General features: G+C 42.0%; 1 pseudogene; it reads left to right on the top strand.

Moving 5' to 3' along the window:
- The first annotated feature begins 4,533 nt into the window (after positions 1-4,533).
- LOC122736033 lies at positions 4,534-5,032 on the top strand (annotated as a pseudogene).
- The last annotated feature ends 2,236 nt before the right edge of the window (positions 5,033-7,268 follow it).

Raw genomic sequence — 7,268 nt, 5'->3', positions numbered from 1 at the left:
AAGTAGGGCAAATCCTAGATGTATGTAGAAGCTACAGTGAGTACTCATATAGATCTTGGAGTCTACAAAGAACACCCCCCACAAACATGTCGACCAAACCTAGAAACCAACCCTACCACTTGAGCAATATGGGCATGACATGAGGGTGAGAGTTGGGAGTCCTGGGTCACTGGTCCTTTTGGCATCTGCCTAGGTGATCTGAAGGGCAGTGGAAGGGGCACAGGACTCAAGAGTCAGGAGTTCTGGATATAAGGAATGTCGTGGGTAAAACTTGCAGAAGAAGATTTCAATTAAAAAAACAAACAAACATTTATTAAGCATACACTGTGGAAGGCACAGATAGAAAAGCAAACACTAGACCAGCTCTGCCCTCAAAGAGCTTACATTCCACTGGGTGGGAGAGGAAGGAAATAGGGATATTGTACATAGATAAGTAAATACAAGACACTAATGTTAGGAAGGTTGGGAAGGACAAAGTACTACTAATAATAAGTAAAGGAGTCTGAGAAGGCTTCTTGGAGGAATTGGCTGAACCTTGAAGGAAGCTAAATTCTGAGAGGCAGAGATGAGGAGTTAGTTAATTCCAAGCAAAGGGAAATAGTTTATTGTCTAGATTACCTACAATGTGGAGTGAATCTCCACTGAGAATTTTGTCTTTTACTCTAAACACAATCAGAAGCCATTGAAAAATTTTGAGTAGAGGATTCATATGGACAGATACATGCCTTTAAATTATTTTAGTAGCTGTCGAGAACAGAATGTCAGGGGAAGAGAATGGAAGGGCAGCTAAGTGGCACAGTGGATAAAGCACGGGCCCTGGATGCAGGAGGACCTGAGTTCAAATCTGTCCTAAGACACTTGACACTTACTAGCTGTGTGACCCTGGCAAATCACTTAACCCCCATTACCCCACCAAAAAAAGAAGAAGGAGAAGAAGGAGGAGGAGACTAAACTGTTCCAGCAAGCATTGATTTACACCCTTACTATGTGCAGACTATGCTGGTTCCTTAGGAATTCAAAGATTAAATGCAAAACAGTTTCCTGACATTATGAACCAGACACTTTACAGGGAGAGAGATCACATACACAGAGAACAATTAAAAGGCTAGAGGTGACCACTGCTAGGATTAGTACTTGTAAGTAGAAAGAAAAGAGCTGGGGCTCATAGGAACCTCAGGATTCTAAAAGGCAGACTAAGGAGGGAGAAGAACATTCCTGCAACAGTTATAATCTGTTCTAAGGAACAAAGACAGAAAATGAACAATTAGGAGTGGGGGCGGGGGTGTGGGGGAAAACCAGCAGGTCAATTTGGCTGAAGCCTAGAATACTTATTGAAGAGTAAGGGGAAAGAAATCTGTAGCAAGTGGCTGGAGCTACTTTGTGAAGGACTTTTAAATGTCAAGCTGGAGTTTCCTGGTGCCACCAAACTCAAGTCCCCCTTATCTTTATGTGATGGGATTGGAACCCCTCCCCATTTCAGCCTTGATACCTTAACTAGATAAGAACACTTTTGATTGAATCAAACTATCTGGACTGAGCAGTGAAGGGTGCTTATATATCAAAGCCATTATGTCAGAGACTGAGTCAGCCAGAAATAATTTCTATAAAAGGAAAAAGCCATCTCGGAACTGGGGAGAGATCTGTGAAGGTCTGGATTTGAAAGGATGAAGCAAGCACAGCATTTCCAAGCACCCTGGAGGAACAAAGGGATCTTATAATTAGATTAGACAAAACATTTATTAAGCACTTACTTTTTCTTTTGTAGTGAGGCAATTGGGGTTAAATGACTTGCCCAGGATCACACAGCTAGTAAGTGTTAAGTGTCTGAGGCCTGATTTGAATTTAGGTCCTCCTGACTCCAGGGCCGGTGCTCTATCCACTGCAGCACCTAGCAGCCCCAAGCACTTGCTATTATAAACACAAAGATGGCCCCTGCCCTCAAGGACCCTACTTTCTTATGGTTATAGTACAAAAAAAGGGAATTGAAAAGAGAGGGGGTGCTAAGTGCCAGGTGGAAAAGTAGTCTAGAGAATCAGTGAGCATGGGAGGGCAGCTAGGTGACACAGTGGGTAAAGCACCTGTCCTGGATTCAGGAGGACCTGAGTTCAAATCCGACCTCGGACACTTGACACTAGCTGTGTGACCCTGGGCAAGTCACTTAACCCTCATTGTCCTGCAAAAATTAAATAAAATGAAAGTGAGCATGACTGGCATGAGTATTTTCTCAAGTGGAGGATCTGAGGAATATCTCCCTCATCAGAATCAGGAGGACCCTGGGTGTAAAGTTGTGTCCAGCCTGAGAGGGCTGCTGGGGCAGAGCTGGAAAGTAGTTGGGAGAACTGACCTGTGGCAGAGATGTCCAGAAGTGTCATTGGCTTTCCAGGCATCTTGGAAAGGAGGACCTAGGTCAACTCTTTTCCCAGCTTTCTGTGCTGATGTCTGTCTATCCACAGATAATATAATATAATCTACTGTTCTGTTACCTAAATGTTTCCCCTAAACTGAATTTAGCCTCAGCCATTAAGAAGTCAAGGGTCGGGGCAGCTAGGTGGTGCAGTGGATAGAGCACTGGCCCTGGATTCAGAAGGACCTGAGTTCAAATCCAGTCTCAGACACTTAACACTTACTAGCTGTGTGACCCTGAGCAAGTCACTTAACCCCAACTGCCTCAACAACAACAAAAAAAAAACAAAAGCAAAAGAAGTCAAGGGTCGGGGCAACTAGGTGGTGCAGTGGATAAAGCACCAGCCCTGGATTCAGGAGTACCTGAGTTCAAATCTGGCCTCAGATACTTGACATTTACTAGCTGTGTGACTCTGGGCAAGTCACTTAACCCCCATTGCTGCGCCAAAAAAAAAAGAAAGATGAAGACGTCAAGGGTTAACTAGAGACATATAAATGTATGGTTAGACAGAGAGCCCAATCTGTGCTAAGGTGTTAAGAATTTTCCTAACTGGAAGTTCAGAGTGATTGGGACTGAATTCAGAACGTTTCATCTAAAATAAATTCCCTAAAAGTGAAAGGGGGGAAGCAAGAGGACCTCAGGGGCCATTCCATTATCCCCTAAACTTAAAATGAGCTAGTAAGTCTAACAGGGTGTTACATTTTTAAAACCTTCACCACATCCCTTTGAGTCATCATCCTGTATATCTCTTCCCTTTCTCAATAAAACTCCTTAAAGGGGGGGGGGGGGGAAAGCTGTCTACACTAGTTACCTCCACTTTGTCTCAACTCATTGACTTCTCAACCCTTACAATCTGGTTTCTGACCTCATCATTCAACTAAAACTGCTCTTTCCCAAGTTACTAATGGCTTCTTTATTGCCAAATCTCAACTCCCTCCAGACTTCCGTGACACTACCCTATCCTGTTTCTCCTCACCCTGTATGACCATTCCTTCTCAATCTCTTTTGCTGGATCTTGTAAAGAATTGTTATTTGAGGTTTTATGCCTCAGCGCACACAGCTAGCCCTCCCCAATTAAAAATTGGTCCCCACAATCTTCATCTAGTTCATGCCTGCTAATTGTGGATGTCCCAGGGGCTCTGCCCTGGTACCTCTTCTATTCTCCTTCTATACTATTTCACTTGGTGATCTCCTCAGCTCCCATCAACACTATGCTGATGATTCTCAGATCCATTCATGCATACTTAACCTCTCTCCTAACCTCCAGACTTGCATCTCCAACTGCCTAGTAGATGTGTCAAGCTAGATAGAAGTCCAGTAGATGTCTTAAACTCAGCACGTCCAAAACCAAGCTCGTTATTTTTCCTCCAAAACCCTACCCCTTTCCAAACTTTGCTATTACTGTCAAAGGCACTATACTCCTCCCAATCATCCAGACTCACAGCACTGGAAAATGTTGACCACCATCTCATCCTAGATATTCTCACCTCTCTAGGTTTTTAAGACATTGCTCTCTCATTGATTTTCTTTTTTCTTTTTTTTTTAGTGAGGCAATTGGGGTTAAGTGACTCGCCCAGGGTCACACACAGCTAGTGAGTGTTAAGTGTCTGAGGCTGGATTTGAACTCAGGTACTCCTGACTCCAGGGCCAGTGCTCTATCCACTGCGCCACCTAGCTGCCCCTCTCATTGATTTTCTTTTTTTTTTTTTTTTTTAGTGAGGCAATTGGGGTTAAGTGACTTGCCCAGGGTCACACAGCTAGTAAGTGTCAAGTGTCTGAGACCGGATTTGAACTCAGGTCCTCCTGAATCCAGGACCAGTGGGTTATCCACTGTACCACCTAGCTGCCCCCCCTCTTTTCTCTCTATCCTGTTTTGGTGACATCATCAACTCACTTAGATTTAATTATGATCTCTATGCAGATGACTCACAAGACTATATCAAACTCAGTCTCCTGAGTTTCATTGTGATATTACCAACTCTTCTTTAAATTAAGTTTTATTTTAAAAAAAAATCTTCTGCGGCTTTGCAGATGCTGCCACTGGGAATCCTCATCTTGGTTCCACCTGCTGGATGCTGATCCCCACCACCTCTGCCTCCACCATCGCCCCGGCTCAGGCATCTGTGACCATGGTCAGTCCCATCATGTATTTCGACATCACCGTCAATAACGAGCCCCTGGGCCAGGTTACTTTCGAGCTCTTTGCAGACAAGTTTCCAAAGACAGCAGAAAACTTCTGTGCTCTGAGCACTGGAGAGAAGGGATTTGGTTGCAAGGGGTCCTGCTTTCGTGGAATCATTCCTGGGTTCATGTGCCAGGGTGGTGACTTCACATGCCATAATGGCACTGCTGGCAGGTCCATCTATGGGGAGAAATTTGCTGAAGAGAACTTCATCCTGAAGCACGCTGGCCCTGGCATCTTGTCCATGGCAAATGCTGGACCCAACACAAACACATGGCTCCCAGCTTTTCATCTGTACTGCTGAGACTGATTGGTTGGGTGGCAAGCATGTCTTTGGCCAAGTGAAAGAAGGCGTGACTATTATGGAGGCCACGGAGCATTTCGGTTCTCGAGATGGCAAGACCAGCAAGAAGATCACCATTGCCGACTGTGGACAACTCTCATAAGTTTTTTTTGTTTTGCTTTCTGTCTTGTCATCAAATCATTCCTCTGTAGCTGGAGAGAGCACCCCTGAACCCCATCTACTCTTATACCTTATAATCCTTGTGCTCTCACTTGCTGCAATTCTCTTTGGATTTCATTTCCTTTTTCCTTCCACAAGTTGGCTAAACAGAGTTAAGTTTATGATTATGAAATAAAAACTAAACTACACCTATAAGTCTCTCCTTTTTCTGGTGTGTGGGGGGGGGTGCAGATAAGTTGGAGGTGAGCAACAGGATCATCTTAAGCTTTATTAATAAATGTTTGCCAACTTTAAAAAAATTTGCTTTTATAGAACTGACATTTCCCATTGTATCTTTTCTTCCCACTCCTCAGGGAACTATGTTTAAATGATAGAATTTAAAAAGAGGGGGGAAAGTTTAGCAAAACTAAGAAAAAATTTTTTTAATGTTGATATTTTATGTAGTATTTCACACCTGCGATCTTCTTCTACAAAGAAGCAGAGGAAAATATATTTTCATTTTTTTTGCTGAAGTCAATCTCAGTCATTTTCTTTTTTCTTTTTCATTTTTAAAAAAATCTTGGTCATTTTAATGTGGAAGTATTGAGTTTCAATTTTTTTGGCTTGTTATTGCCTCCTTCCATATACATTATTGTCATCATTGGGTACATGTTTTTCCTGGTAATGCTTACTTCACTTTGTATCAGTTCATATAATTCTTTCCAATGCTTCTTTGTATTCATTGTATTCATCCTTATAGCATAGTAACATTTCATTACATTAATGCACTGCAATTTAAGTCAGTTCCCAAATGATGGGCATCTATTTTGTTTCCAGTTCTCTGCTAATCATGAAAAAGTGCTGCTATAAATATTTTGGTGTTCACAGGGCTTTCTTTTTTGTCATTGACCTCCATGAGGTTTATATTAAGCATTAGAATTTCTGGGTCAAAGGACATAGACAGGTAAGTGATTCTCATTCATAAAAACTTGCTATACAATTTGGCTAAATTAATTCGCAGATCCACCAACAATGCATTAACATACCCATTTTCCCCTCAACCTCTCAACAAGGACTATTCTCACTTTGTTTCATCTTTGTCAATTTTCTAGAGGTAATGTGAAAACTCAGGGTTTTTTTTTCCTTTTCCTTTCTTTTTAAGGAGTTGGAACATCCTTTCATAGTTATTAATAATTTCCAATTCTTTCGAGAACTGTTTGCATGTATTCTATGACTATTTGTCTATTGGAAAATAGCTTTTGTTCTTATCTATTTGTTGGTTGTCTATTTTAGATATCATACTGTAAGGAATTAATTGTGATTTGGGGTTTCCATGACCCCATCTTTGCTTCATTATGGTCAGACTGAAACAATGTAATCTTGAAAAGGCCTTAAGAGAAGATGGGTGTGTACTTGAAGAGATTATAGAACAAACAAAAGGAACTCTGATCAGATTTGTCATGTATTTTAGGTGGGACTGAATAACACAACTAACTTTTATTGAGTCAAAGTATCCAATAAAGTACCTAAGCCCAACCTAGGAGTTCCCCCAGGCCCACATGGGCCTGACCAAATTATAATAGGGATAGCCCAGGGGGTATGTTGAACCAATTGGGGACTCAGCATGGCTAAGAACCTCCCTTCCTGGGGGAGAGGCAGGAAGGGGAAGAGAAAACTCCAAGAGGAATGAGAGAGACAGACAGACAGAGACAGAAAGAGACAGACACAGACACAGACTGACAGACAGAGAGATCTCCGTGGAAATACAGGTTCCAGGTGGTGGCAAGTTTGTGTTGTTTAAGTGAGGCCGAACTGGAAGCAGTTTTTGTTCGAGCCAAACTGTTCTGAGTAGCTGAGGAAGCAGAGCGATTCTAAGCATCTGGGAAGTGGGTCATATTTTTCCCTTTCTCTATCTCCTTTCTCATTGTCCCTGGCTCTATTAACTTCACTTGTGTTGTAAATTTTGTTCCCATTAATAAAATCTGATTTCTTTGTGGAAACGAGGCTGTTAACCTCCTTTCTTATCAGTCTGAGAGAAATAACTAAAGAAAAGGCAGTTTGGAAGAAAGAAAACTCTGGACCTAGAGGTCTCCCACTATTTTCTGAACCCCAATACTACGGCAAGCCGTTCAATGAACTTTCCCCATACTGAATTTGGCCCATACAATACCTTTATCAGAGATATCTGATCCAAGGTTTTATTTCCCCCAAAGTTGATCACTTTCTTTATCCTACTTCAA

Source organism: Dromiciops gliroides, chromosome 1 (assembly GCF_019393635.1).
Source record: "Dromiciops gliroides isolate mDroGli1 chromosome 1, mDroGli1.pri, whole genome shotgun sequence".
NCBI classification, from domain to species: domain Eukaryota; kingdom Metazoa; phylum Chordata; class Mammalia; order Microbiotheria; family Microbiotheriidae; genus Dromiciops; species Dromiciops gliroides.
The sequence above is the reverse complement of the archived record's forward strand: the minus strand, read 5'-3'. Positions and strand labels throughout refer to the sequence as shown.